General features: G+C 37.9%; 1 protein-coding gene across 2 annotated transcripts in view; it reads right to left on the bottom strand.

Moving 5' to 3' along the window:
• The window catches only part of shisal1b (shisa like 1b), a 54,889-nt gene extending 44,665 nt beyond the window's left edge, over positions 1–10,224 (bottom strand). For both annotated transcript variants that reach the window (XM_036576539.1, XM_036576538.1), the window contains exon 1: positions 9,960–10,224. The gene's annotated coding sequence lies outside the window, so the exon portion shown is untranslated. The remainder of the gene's footprint in view (positions 1–9,959) is intronic.
• Positions 10,225–13,742: the final 3,518 nt, after the last annotated feature.

Raw genomic sequence — 13,742 nt, forward strand, 5'->3', positions numbered from 1 at the left:
TTTTATGAACTTCCAATTGTGAGATCTTGTTGGAGAAAAAGAAACAAATCAGTTTTTATAGTCCCTGATGGACAGGTCAAATCTGCTCGTCAAGATAATTACAGTAGCTTGATTAAATCTGCACAAGCATGCATAAACTCTCGGGGGCTATCATGCCATTGCCAAACACCACCCTAAAGACTCTGCCTTAGGGCAGAGACTCAGTTAAACTGCAAATGTTCCCCGAGTCATTTTTCTAAGGCCATTTATGACTCTCTCTAACTTGATGTTTATTAAACTGAATTCATTACATGATCATGAGCTGAGAGGGAACAGAAACATATTGTCCCACAGTAGCGTAAGGGCTCACCTCACACTCTGTCCTACACTCTACAGAACTGCTGTGAATTTACAGGAGAAATACTGCAGTAATCTACTGTTGAGCAGTCTTAAGCAGCCTCTCTCTTCCCAGCATTTTTTACTTGTATTTTTGTAGCTGCAGGAGATTTTTTTTGTTTTAACATGTTTTTTCTGCCCCAAAGATATATTTGAATGCATTTTATGTGTTATGATATTCCAAACATGAGGGTGTTTTGTGTGTCACTTAAATAGTTCTTCTAATAATGTTGTTATTAAAAGGCTCATATGCTACGTTTTTTCCATTTTCCAACCTCTCTCAATCCCACATAATTAAACAGGCTGTATTTGACACTATTATCTCTATTCTGATTGGCTGCCCTGTATTGTGCCTCATTCAAATATTAGTCCAGGCTGTAGGCTGAATAGGTGGATATATGGACATCCCAAAATTAATTAATTTAAAATGGGCCATTTTTGCTGATGTGTTTCCACATATGGACCACATGGAGTGGGGAGTGAGTGGGATATTTACACATGACATCAAACTCTTTTATTTCACAAGGGTGGGGATAACTGCCATCTTTGTAGTCTTAACAACTGGTATAAGTGTCTGTAACAGCTGTAATCAGATGTTCATTTTAAGGCAGCATTGATAAACAGTCCTACGCTGTACACTGAAATAGTGTGATCGTTCTCTTAACTATGAAACAGTGTGCCTAAACATTCAAGCATATAATATCAAAAGCTAGCTAAGTAGTTTTGTGATGTTTGCCAATATCTCTTTACATAATGTAGCAAATCTGAGGGTCCTCAGACAGCTGTGTGTGCACATTGCAGCCTACATAAAATAAAACTACCAAACTGTCACTGGGGTGGTGCCCTCAGGGGTATGTCTTCAGTATGTTTAGTTGGGGACAATTGTGCCGTAATCCACTGCAACTATATTTTTTTAAGTTTTATTGACTCCACACACTCTGGATTGTCTCTGGCCTTTTTTTTATTGGACTGTTTTAAAATATAAGGTTATCAAATGATACAAATATGTACCTTTTCCCTTGGAAAAGTATTTAATGTACACAACTGGTCCTTAAAAAACATTGTTGTACTTTTGATGGTACATTAACATTGTTTGTGCCTTGATGAAAGAAACATATACCTGCACAGTACCTTTTTTCTGACAGGGTATATTACATTATATGACAGGGTATGTACATTAAAAATACAGGGGTATGAGAAAAAAGTACTCAGAAGTACTTAGTAATACAATACGAGTTCTGTAAGTAAAAAAACTAATTGATTTTTGCAGTATAAGCCAAGTGATGGTAAGAATCTACATTAGCACCTTCAGTCTAAGAGAATTCTCTCCAGGGCAAGTGTGGCATATTGAAAGTGAGCTTCTCCCTCAAAGATTTTGAGATTGCTGATAAGGATTTTCCCTGTAAAGAAGCTTGGTTTAAGTTTTATAAATGCTTAAACAAAGTTGTTCTGCAGTTTACCACAAACTAGAAATGGCTGAACAGAGCAAAATATTTGAAAAACATAATCTCCCAGAAGTCAGGAAAAATGACATGGCTTGTCTTCCTGACCTCATACTGCATGTTTTTTTTTTTCCTGTCCATGGCTCGAAATAGACTTGACTGAGAGCTTGCATGGCATCCAGGGAATGCTATTTGATGTGACAGTTTTACTTTCTTGTTATAAAAAGGGAAAAAAGTGAAAAACCAAATGTTGCTAAATGAAACCAGTGGTATGCATGTCCCACAAAGTCTTGAAGTGTTGAAATCGTGAAGTGCTGCAGAACGGGCCTGTGCTAGGACTTCCACTGTACAGTGAATAGTAAAGGTACTTAATGTAGCACTTAGGCAGGAGTTATACATAGTAAAGAAAATAAACTGTATTAGTTTGCATATTGTATTATATAGTCACTGTCAAAACCAAGGACAAAACCTTGTATCTGCAAAATGGTATATTTACAGGAGAAGGAAACACATTCTTAACTTTAAACAGAGGTTAATGGAAAAATATTTGTTTTTGGGCCAATTCTATCAGTCCATTCGTCATGATATTTTGACACAGTGTAAAGAACAGCTTGCGTTTTCAAATTCTTTAAAGGAAACAAAAACAACAAGTTTTGGTCCTCATAGCAACAACATTTAGTCATATTTACTGCACACTGAAAGTTATATTGTCACTGTTGGAAAAAAAAACTATTGTATCTCGAATCTCAGAAACGATAACTTGCAGAAAAAGAAAAAATATTTTTAATAAACAGTACCATAACACGATTAATAATAATGTCATTATTATTGTATATAGTAATGCTGCTTGACATTCATTATGTTGGTTTATGTAATGTTGTCATTTATATTTCCATGAACATTTTATAACCTTGCTTAATCCCTTAGAATTGAACAGACTGTTTTTGTTACCGTGCCCTTAAGACTGATATGTAAATCACCTCTCTTCTAATTGGCTGTCCTGTATTGTGTGTCATTCGAAAAGTAGGGCTAAAACATTCCTTACAACTGCAGCGTAAATGGGCAGGTCTAAACTGCTGTAGGCTGAATATGTGGATTTATGTAAATGAGTTTTTGTGACATCATAAAATCAATAAATTCAAAAGGGTCTGATTTTGCTGTTTAGTTTCCATACATTTACTGTATGGACTGGAGAGTGAATGCCATGATATGGTGATATGGGCCCTTTAAGGTGGAGCAGGTGGCCTTTTCAAATAATAATAATAATATCTGACAGTGACAATCTGCATTAATACCTTAAATATGCTATATACTTTTAGCAGTGTACATTTGTCTGTTACTATAAGTCTAAAATTATTTGTTTTCACTGAATTGCATTAATAGCACTTCATAAGCCCATGCTTAATGGCAGTTCACATAAAATATGTAAAGCTTTTCATATGGATGAGGTGATAAGATTTTCCTAATGGTAATCTATCTGTGTATAGATATATGCTGTAGATATTCTCCAGCTGCATATGAAAGCGCTGATTATTCATTCATTCACCTAATTGAAGCTTTTGAAAAGATGGCCTGGAAAAGAAACCTGATTTCCATGCGCACTCGTTGCTCTCCATCTAATTCGGTAATGAATCAGTATATTAATGCGTAACTCTGGTAGATATCAGTATATGATAGCTGAGAGGATGCTGCTGAGCAGAATCAGCCAATTACACATTAGTTTATAATTAACACTGACTATAATTATCAATACTGTTCAGAAGAGACCAGAGCCAGCTTTATATTCAGCTCTACTTTTAAAGGAGGCTATGGCTTGCTCTGTAAACTGTATAGATGTATCATTGTTAGAAGTATTTTTAGACATTATCACAAGGATTTTTGCCACAGCTTCATGCTATTACATTAAAAACAGTGCTGTCACTGTTATAACTGTTATTTTTACATTTAATTTAATGAAGAAATGATGGCTCTCTTTATAATCCTCTTCCATGTTGTAATCCCACTTCAAAATTTTATCATGATTAAGAGCTGCGACAACACAAATTTGATATGCCAGAAGCATAAACAAACTATATATCTGAGATATTAACCAACAAAGAGCTGCCTGTGTGTAAATGACCAGAAAAGATATGCTGCCACTCTGTCTGATACACTTCCATGGATAGACTGATGGGACATTGCTGTGACAGTCATAACGTGTTTGTTACAGTTGGATCTTTTCTCTGATAAACTGAGATCCGGCTGATATTCATGTTACGCCGCCTGTCTGTCTGATTCACTGGAGTTCTGCCACAGATAAACTGATGTGAGGTCAGTGTGGTGATCATATTACTGCTATTAGACAGAAAACAATTAGTCACCGCAAAACCATTCTCTTCACTCTGTGGTTACAGTAATGCCGTCTTTCTGCATCAGAACTGCTTTCAAGAGGAAATGGAGAGATAAGTGGATGCCAGTAATGCATTTCCAGTTTTTATTATCAGTGCAGGAAATCATGAGGTTCATAACCATCTTGCAAAACAATAATTACAGTGAAAGACCCGTTAAAATGTTTCTAATGCTTGTTTTAGATTCAAGATCAGCAAAACTCTGACATTATAGAAGTTTTTAGATGGTAAGGCAATAGGCTTTTCCATGCTCCACCCTCAAATGTGTTCTTTCATAGCAACTGTGGCACAGCTTTACAGAATGCTGAAAAAAAATAAATAAATTATATGTGTATGGCAAGTCACACTGGAGAGATCTGAAGTAGCTGTTTTTTTAAATAATAGAGCTAAAATTGGTGTCGAATTTGTTGTTGTTTTCAACATGGCTAGTTGTGATTAGCTACAATAGCATATATATAGTCCAGCACAGTGGCAAAGCTTGCTGGTTTGTGGAGGTATTTTGGTGAGGTTGCCAGTCTTATGATGTCAGTTTAATGTGCAGCAGTGTTAGCTTGCATGTAGCAGCATTCATATTTTGACTCCTTAACACCTCATAATTTAGAGGATCCAATGACATTTGGAGGACATATTTTTATACAGCAAATTGTATCAGGTTTGGAACCATTGGGACAAAAACAGTGATTTTTTGAAAAATGCCATTTGTGCCATAGAGAAATGTGCTAGTGAGTTCCTAACATTTTGTGGTCTGGTTTAACGCAGACCACAGAATGATGACACAACATCAGAGGTCTGTTAATATGAAAGAACACATTTGTCTGTGTTGTGTAGGTGAACTGAAAACATCACATTAGCACTAGAAACAAATGCAGAGAAACATGTTTTGGAAACTGCCATGCTTAACTCAAGAACTCTATTAAATCATACACAGCACTTTAAATGGCTCCACAAAGTAAAAGTAATATATGCTGTGCATAATTCTTGGTGACCTTAATGCATTCTTGTAATACACATGCAGTATGTGGTGATTAAGTATTGCATGTGTCATTGGTAATGTGCAGGGTCACAGTAAATAAATGAAGTCTCAGGAGGTAATGGGTTTGAGTTTATGGGTTTTTTTGGGCTGAGGTCAACCCAACAGTCCTTACCAAGGAGCCTCAGACTGTATGTGCTGTATGAAAAAGTGAACTACTGAAAGTTTTCTGGTAATGTCAAAGGGTGTTCAGAAGAACTGTAATTCTACCAAACAGTGTCAAAGTAGTAGGTTGATTGATGTGGCCAATGAGTGCTTTGCACCAGTCATAATGGCACTATTCAGCACTCTCTGTGGATTGACAGGAAGTGAGAGACTCATTCCTGGACTACTGTCACGCTCAGACGAACACTTCCAATGTGCAGGGAGTGCAGGCGGTCTGAGAGCGGAGTAATTAAGGAAGAATTCGTTATGAGGAGGTCATAACTGCACTTGAATCGTCTGAAATCAAAACATAAGGGGAATCTTCCAGCTCATTTTTATGATCACACCCAGTGGGCCAGAACACACTCTGACCATTTTTGTAGGATCTGTCTGGAAATGTAAAGCTGTACTCTCGGAGTACTTCAAGCGAACTCGCTGTGCTGACTGATTGTAGGGCTGGAGCTGTAAGAGCATTCCAAAGTGGTCAGCCAGTTCAAATGACAGACGTGCAAAGTGTCTGCTAGAGAGACGGCATTTTGGTTTTCCTTTTTTTTTGACACACTCAAAAAGCAAAGGAAAAAATACTTAATAGTTTTCTTTCTAGTTCTGTTGACTAAATTTCAGAAGAGTGAGGCACTGACTAGTGCCTGGTCTTTTATGTGGAAGTCATGTAAAAGTTTCGGTGGTGCTGTGGGTAAATCTGGAGGTTCTACTTTGGTTCTTTTTTTTTTGCGGAGTTCTTCTTTTTTACAACATTGTAGTCAAGCAAGTGGAACTTTGCTGCTTATGTGTTTGCTGATGCAATAAAGCAGGACGTGTTACAGTGATGTTATCATGAGTAAGGATTTTATTAGGCACAACACAAATCAGTGTAATGCACGTGGTTTATTGCTTCTATAAAATTGCTGACAACATAAAATATGATAAAATCTAACATTTTCAGTCAATACATAATTCATAAATTATTTCATTTATCATTAAGAATAATCATCTAGATAAATAATGATTCCATCAAGAAATTTAGTTCTGCTAGAGTATGTTTTGTTGCCAATCAACCATGGACTGCTGACAGAGGTCAAGAACATTCAGTTGCCAATTATTGTGTATTGTGGTCATTTCATGAAGTGTGTAACTTTTTGTCATATAATAATCAACATATAATAATATAGCACTGTTTAATGCAAAAAGCTTCACTTTGTAAGTATATTACCACCACAATGACAATGCTAATTTCCATTAGTGCCTCTATGCGATTCCAGTCTTGTTTAGAAATCTGACATTCAAGGCACATATTCTGTAGTCTTTAATATTGCAGTTGTATAGCTTACCGTATAGTAAGTCCTTTAATTCAAAGCCTGTGATATTAAATAAAGGGATTGTTTTGCCTGTTAGCTAGCTGATTAGCCTAGTTCTAGTTAAGAAAATAAGTTGTCCGTCCTTCAAGTTCTTACTTCATCGGTACACTCAGTGGTCCATGTGAACAGCATCAAAGGCATATGTATAATTCCATTGACTGCACATGGATTTTTTGGTTTCGAATGCTGCTGAGATTTTAGGACCGCATCTACCTCTTTTAGACGTAAGCATTTAGATCAGGGTTAATTAGCCTTAAGTTAGTAACAAACGATATTACACATATATGAGCAAACAAAGTGGTGCTTGTTTTTTTGGCTAGCATAAAATTAAACTTGCCTCTCATCAGTTCTGCCTTGGTCTGTGTGAATGGATAGTACTGCACTCCTGCGCACACGCACATATACACACATACACCTTTTTCAGACGTCAGTGACTCACCCACACGCAGAACTGAGGATTTCCTGCCAGTCCGCATTTAGATGTCTGTCAAGTGATGTGCTCTTCTCTCTCTCCCTCTCCTCTCTGTCTCTTACTCTCTAGGCCCTCGTCATTATCACTGTTGTCATTGTCAGTCTTTTTATAAGCAACTTTTCTTGTCATTGTGCATCATGTGCCCAACTAAAAGTGCCCAAATAAGTCATCCATCTATGCTCCACCTACAAGTGCTTTTTGCTGTAGTAGCTGTTGCAAGGTTAGATAAGCTCAGCAATAAACAATAGCAAAAATCTCCCTTCAACATAATGAGAAATTGCAACACCACTAAAAAAATATGGAAATGTTTTATTGATAGTTTGACTTTTTTGTTTGGTTATGTCGATGAAAAGTCATACACAGAGACATGTATGTATTGTTTGTGTCTGAAGGCTCATAAAGTCATACACATATAAGTTTGAACACCCACATTTTAGTGCATAATTTCCATCTGTTTGCTGAATTTCACATTAGGAAAAAGTAACACAAGTTATAAAATCTGCAATTCCTTTTGCACAGGCCACGTTTTTCCTGCATTATGTTAAAGTCAGCAAGTAAACAGTAATTATGCATTAAATGTGCAGAAGTGTTTGCTGTAGAGGATGTTTTCGCTTATTTTCACTTAGGAAATCAGCTAAATATGTCATTTGACTAGTATATCAATTTATAATTGAGCTAGCGATTGAAGGTAGATTCATAGTCGTTTTCTGACTGCCTAGTTTTGATTAACTATAACAACATAGTCCAGCTCAGTGCAGCATTCGAAACCAAAAACTCAATGGTATATAGCAAATCTAAACTCCAGCCTAAGCTCTCTTAGTTGAATGAGATTTTTGCCAACAATCTGTAAAGTTCATCCAGTGCCACGAGAGTTGCTACCAGATAAAGCATTTGTGGATGGGGCATAGGTAGCTCAATAGGATATAATGGGGAGAAGATAATTGAATAAGCACAGCATGCTTTCATCACTAGTGTTCAATTCAGACTTCTGGGGTTTTATGTCAGCAGGTTTGGCTGATGTGTCCTTTTTGATTCTAACAGGATAATCCTAGAGCATTTCTGTTCCTAGTCAGCTGAAGTGACTACTGATGTTGCATTGTCTGAGACTGTTCTCTTCAATAAATATTTAATCTTCACAAAATCTATGAAAGCAGCACGTCCCATGAAAGAAGCTTAATAGCTCTGTTGTGGTTTGAGCACCGAGCCTCTCCAGTAGTGTTGTTTGGAGGTTAATTAAGAGGAAAAAATTCTTAGTCATTCATTAGGTAGAGCCCTACTGAGAGGCAAATGAAAACTTCACTGCTCTTCACATTACAAGATCCAGTTCAGAAAACCGGGGACACATGCACAGGCGTTTTAGAGGGTAACATCAGCACTCTGAAATAAATAGGTCTATAGGGAACCTTTACAGTTTATATTTTCTTTATAAGGGATCATTGATGAGAATCATTGACTAGAACAGGTGGGATGTATTTATACTGTTCTGTTGATTTGTTGATGGTAAATACTGTAGCTTCCAAAATGAGTCAGAGATGGTGTGGTTATCTCAAAATGTGGCAATTATCAGGCTCATGAGGTCAGAGGACTTGTTTAAAAAAAACTGTCCCTGCATCAACAAATCAGGTCCATATTAACACTCTCTCTCTCTCTCTCTCTCTCTCTCTCTCTACTTTCTCTCTCTTTCTCAGCCAGTTTCAGTCTGTCTTTTGCTTTCATCCTCTCCGCCTCTCTCTCCCTATATGTCTCTGTATTACTCCGTGTTATTTCTATCATTCTTTTTCTGTCAAACTCTCTCTTTTTTATTTTTCTTTCTCTCTCTCTCTCGAGCAGTGTGTGTAACACTATCATTAGTGCAGCAGACTGACGTGGTGGAACACATACGCATCCTCCTTTTGTTTCCTATAAGAATTCCCTTGTGGTGTGTGTGTGTGTGTATGTGTGTATGTGTATGTGTGTGTGCTCCACTGAGCTTTTCCAACATGCCTGTTTCTAAGTTACCAGCCCAACACTGTCTGCCAATCCAGCCTAATTAGCTCAGCAGCTAAAAGAAAGCTCAGCACAGCGCACTAGTGAAGGAGAGAAAGAAGAAGAAAGAGAAACACACACCTTAAACCTCACACACACTCTCAACTGTTAACTCTTTCTCCCAAACCCCCAACGCCCCCCATCTCCTGTGACACACTAACAGCGAAATACTGGAGAGAGAGAGAGAGAGTAAGAGCAAGGGAGAAATACAGAGAGAGAGAGGGAGCAGAATAGGGAGAGGAAGGGAGAGAGAGAGAGAGCGTGAGTTTCACGCGTGACGGTAAAAGCAGGTGAGGAGGATTCACTTGAGTGAAAAAAGAGGAAGAATAAACAATATGAAGAACACTTGACCTAGTTTAGCTTTCGATCTTTCTGTTCTCTGCAAAAGCAATTCGAATAAAAGATGTGAATTTCAACCATCACCATGTTAACAGCAACAATTACTATTATTAGTAACTGGTTAGTTGCGTTACAGTTACTGTTATTATTACTGTATTCATTTCATGATTCCTAGTTCATATGCTGGAGAACTTGCCTCAGGTGCTTAAAGCAACAGTGCAGATGAGCCCTTTTGTCAAATGCTGTTAAAATCTTCATTTGTAACTGGGTTTAAGCAGGGAACAATGGATTTTTCCACTGTACCTGCAGGTTACCTATTGTCTTTATTATTATGTTTTTATTTATTTATTTATTTAGTTATTTTTATTAAAAAGAGCAATGTGTGCTTACCGCCATCTCCTCTGTTTACTCCAGACACGGGGGAATCCCTCTTACTGTCTTTCTCTCTCTCTCTCTCTCCTTCTCTCCGTCTCTGTCACTTACTCCTTTGTCGCTCCTCGTTCTGTGGTCCAGCGTGGTGGCGTGCCATTTAAAGTGGATGTGCCGGATTGTCCTGGAGCGCAGGTTAATATGAGCGCTTCTTTAGGGAGGAGAAAGACCAGCCAAGTCCTCAGCGCTGTATCCAAGTGCTCCGAGTGGAGTGCGTGTGAGTGGAGGGGGTGAGAGAGGAACAGATAAAGCTAATACTGAGAGAGCGAACCAGTGAGAGAGGGAGAGAGAGAGGAAGGGTTAAGGGGTGGGAGGGGGATGTGCGCTGAACTGACTGTTGAAGAGCTTGACTCCAACATATATGTGCTTCTTCCACTTCCTCCACGTGTTTAAAGGTTTTCGTTAACCTCAAGTCTGTTTATTCCTCAGAAAGCCTTGCATGTCCTCTAGTAACTCTCTCCACCCACACAGGCACAGCCTTAAAGCTCTGGAGATGACATTATGGCATTACTGTGGAGGAAAAGAAGAACTCATGGGGACAGAGAGAGAGGGAGAGGACCGTGTGTGTGATAGTCTTGCTGTGTGTGTGAGAGAAAGAGAGCAGAGCTTGAGACAGTATGGAGACATCTGATCTCTGATTTTCAGCAGAGGGCACTGTTTTTTTTTATATTACATGCAGTTCTAGTTATATAAACTACATAAGCTTGTCATGACACAGACAACCCTACATACATGTTTATAAATGCTTATTCCAATAGGCGTCATGTGTAATTAGGGCTACTTTAGCAAACTTTGATCAAAATCAGCAAATCACCTTTATAGTGAATGATGCATATTGGAAAAAACCTAAACATTGATGTAGGGTTATATCAGTTGTCATGACAAGCTTGTGTAGGTGTCATGTAGCCTTATGAACAGTATTCTACAGTTACCAAAAAGTGAAGTTGGTAGGAGAAAAAAGTATTCAGACTCAAATTAATGCAATGAGTACTTTGTTGCAAAGCTGTTGGCAAGCTTCAAGACGTAATCTGCTTTTTTGCAGCAGTGTGGTTCAGTTTTGGCCCATTACTCTTGACAAAACTTCTTTAATTCCTCAAGGTTACAACGGTCTGATGGAGTCTGATGGACTCCCAATTTCAAAATCCGTACATTTTCAGTAAGATTCAAGTCAAGAGATTGGCAAGGCCATGCCAGCACCTTCACTTTCTTTTTTTCTTAGAAACCAGTCTTGTGTATGTTTAGGGTCGTTGTCTTATTGAAACATCCATCTTCTCCCCAGATTCAGTTTCTTAGGTGATTAGGGTAATTTCCCAAGTACATTGCTGTGCATGTGAGTGGAGGGGGTGAGAGAGAAACAGATAAAGCTCCATTCATGTTCACAAAGGCATCACAAATGTTGGAGGATGACCTGAAAGCTGGAGGTACAACAGTTACTGCTGCTTTCCCTTCAGCCTGCAACTATTTTCCAGTGACTCTCTTACTTTCCGTATCATTAGTCTGAGAGTGGTTATCAAATCTTGCAACGCACCTGATGATTAGCTGTGATTCCATTAACTTTCCACTTGCATATTATCAAAAAAATATATACTGACAGAGATGTTTAGGGTCTTTGATAGGGCTCTGTAACTTTTTTCGTTTGAGTCTTATTTAATAATCTTGTCCCTGATAACTTTAGGAAGCTCCTTCACCTCCACTGTGATTGCTACTTGTTGAATGAAATCTTCCTAACTAATGATATTGTCTTTTGTGACACAATTCATATATATATATTTAGCACAAAATTCAAAAACATTGTATGTAAATTTGAAGTTCATATATGCACTGGAAATATCTTAAATAACAAAAACAAAAGTGTCTGAATACTTGTTTTTTGCCTCCCTGTTAAAGTGAAAACTGCAAGTGTGTCTCCACCGTAGCAAACATTCTATAAAATCATTTTTGTTTATCATTAAACAAATTATTGTGTGTATTTTTAATATCACTTGTCATAATGCACAAATAGAAAGTGGACACTGTAAATAGGCACTAGATACTACAAGAGTCTGAGCAAGAGCATAGTGTGATAACCTAATAACCTTAAACAATCTCATTTTATTTTTACCCTATGGGACTTGTGAGGTTAGCCACTGCATCTTGCAGCTCCCACAGTGTGGCAGGGCTGCTAATCACCCTTGCAGGAGAGTGCTGAATGTCTGAATTACCTGTTCATGTACACGGGCATCATTTTAATGAAAAGAATGTGTTTTATTTATATAGCCCTTTTCACAATGATGAGGTTGCTTTATATTGCAGTACAGTAGGACGGAAAGAAGTGTTATTCAAAGAGGAAAGTAGGAAGTAAGAAGGAGGAAGCAGAAAGAGGTTCAGGTAGGGAATTCCAAAGTTTAGGGGCTACGGCACTGAAAGCCTGCCACCTATTTTGTAGCAGCTGTTGCAAGGTTGGAAAAGCTTTACAGAAGGATGGCAAAAATCCAATTTAACATAATGAGTAATTGTAGCACACAACAGGTTATATACCTACATTTTGGGTGTATTATGGATCTCAGATGATATTTTTTTTGTATAGAAGTGACAGGTTACACTGTTAGGGTGGATCTGATGTTTTAGTTGTGCAATCTCACCCTACAGCTACAGCAAGCATGTCCTTATTTTAGCTATACAGACTTTGTGCTCTATAATTTTTTGTTAGGCTCTTTTCAGCCAGGTAGTTTGACTTTACTGATGTCACGTGACATCAGGCAACTCCTGTTTTTGCAATATTGTTAGTGTATAGCAACTAGAAAAATGATGTTAGCAAATATGATTAAATTCAGCCATGTTACAGCATCTAGTGGCATAAACTATGATATTAACTTAGCAAGTTAGTAAACAGCTGAAGCCAGTGAACCTTTTTCTAAGTTTCTGAAACAGATCAGATGATCTCTCCAAACCTTGGCTACACCTAGTTTATCCAATCAATATGACCTTTCACACCCATACAAAATAAATATCATTTAAAATTAGTAATGCACTCTATTGTACATATTTTCACATAACCTGAATTGTGCTGTACAGTTTCTTATTAGGTTGAACAGGGTTAGCATTCTGTAAAGCTTACCTGACCCTGCAGGACTTGCTGTGGACACAAAATGCATTTGCGGGTGGAGCATGGAAAAGTCAGTTTTGTATACTTGACAGCAACGATTGGCCAGTGCTGCTGCAGACGGACAGTGGAGAGGAGCTAAGTAATCCTTCCAAATCAGAGGTCAGCAGGTCACTTGCTACACAGTAGCAGCACTGAGTATCTACTTCCTTCTTAGCTAAGTATACCACTCAAGAACACAGAAATACTGAAAACATTTTTTTAAATAAAGTCTAATCTCATATGAAAAAATAAAAAAATAGACACTGTATAACAGTATATTCTTTGTATGACACATATGACAATAAGTTTCATTTTCATAGGGGATTGGATAAATGGAAAAAAAGGGGGCATTCCTTCTTCCTGATGTAAAACTTTGAAACCAGCAGAGAGAGAAATGCTTGTATCTATAACCTATGGAAACAGCAACAACTGTTATAATTAGAGAACAGTGGAGAACTTGGCTGTGCCCAGCGGTGTTCTGGAAGAAAGTTATGGACTTGCTACTGATAGCTACAGCCATCACAGACATTACATCCATAACTGCCATTGTCCAGATAAGCAATACACTTAACCCCAAGTCACCCCACATTATGTCCCTGCCAATGTTCCTGTGCTTAATG

This window comes from Colossoma macropomum, unplaced genomic scaffold (genome assembly GCF_904425465.1).
Source record: "Colossoma macropomum unplaced genomic scaffold, Colossoma_macropomum, whole genome shotgun sequence".
NCBI classification, from domain to species: domain Eukaryota; kingdom Metazoa; phylum Chordata; class Actinopteri; order Characiformes; family Serrasalmidae; genus Colossoma; species Colossoma macropomum.